Source organism: Grammomys surdaster, unplaced genomic scaffold, assembly GCF_004785775.1.
Source record: "Grammomys surdaster isolate TR1022 unplaced genomic scaffold, NIH_TR_1.0 135, whole genome shotgun sequence".
Lineage (NCBI taxonomy): Eukaryota > Metazoa > Chordata > Mammalia > Rodentia > Muridae > Grammomys > Grammomys surdaster.
The window spans coordinates 4602850-4604079 of record NW_021604593.1 but is presented as its reverse complement, the minus strand read 5'-3'; positions in this window follow the sequence as shown (position 1 = coordinate 4604079).

The following is a 1230-nucleotide window of genomic DNA, read 5'->3' as shown; positions in this document are numbered from 1 at the left end:
GAGAAGGACGATGATAAGTCACTTAAAGCCTCTGATATAATGTGTGTTCCCACAGACATATGCATGCATGCATTCATGAATTCTGTGTGTGCATGTGTGTATGTATTTTCAGAGACAGAGAACAATATTGGTTGTTATTCATTGGTTGCTGTCCAAATTGCTTTGTGAGGCAGAGTTTCTTATTGACCTGGGGTCCATCCAAGTAGGCTAGGGTTGGTTGGTGGTGAGCAAGTTCACCTGTAGGCCTCAGCCATCACTAGGATTATCAATCTATGTCACCATGGGTGGCTTCTTGAAATGTGGATTGTGTGGATTGAACTTAATGCCTGCACTTTACTGAGTCGTCTCTTCATCCCCTAAAATGCATTTTGATGTAATGAAGTCTTCAAACAACGATGGTTTTACAGGATCAGATTAAGAAGCAGCTGTACTTTTATTGCAGGAGTAGTTTTTCTAAAAAGCAGCAGAAGTCATTTCGAAGGGTTGGCACAGTTGCTTTGTCATGCTGCCGTCTGGTGGTCCACTTCCTTTGCATGTGAGGGTGGGCTGGGCTGTCCTCAAGTTCTGAGGCGTGGATGGGGAGGTCATTAACTCCCAATAGATATTGCTGCCTTCTTAATTATACTCTCAATGACAGGCCCGCTGCCCCGTGTGATGATCACCCTCACAGAAGGGTCTCTCACTGTCGGTCAGCTCTCACACAGATGGGAATGGTGTCCTAGAATGACAGGTTTTGTGGGGAAAGGTGCTGCACACCAGACACCTGGCTTGGGGGTGCTTGGCTCCTTGTCTAGTGAATTGTTCTAGAATTCCAAGCCCTGGCTGTTCCTGCACCAGAGCCCCAGATCATGGTCTTCAACCTGCCAAATGATCTATGCTCCTCTATTGTCAGAAGCAGCATGGGCTCCAGCAGCCCGTGGCCTCTCTGAGTCTCTAGATTAAGGGGCAGGAGAGGATCTGCACCGACCATGGTTATTGTGGGGTTAAAGGAGGCTTTAACACTGTGGATCTGGAACTTCTCACTGTGTGCTCAGACTTCTACCCTCTTCCTCCAACCTTCCTCTCTGAGGTGCCTTTTCTTCCTCTCTCCTTTCTCTTGCTCTTCATTTCCTCTTCCTCTCCTTCCCCTTACTAGCTTATGAAAACTTCAGTGTGTACTGTGCGTGCATCCCCAGAACATTCCCACAGGCAGACACAACTGTGCATGTATTCCCAGAACATTCCCTGCAG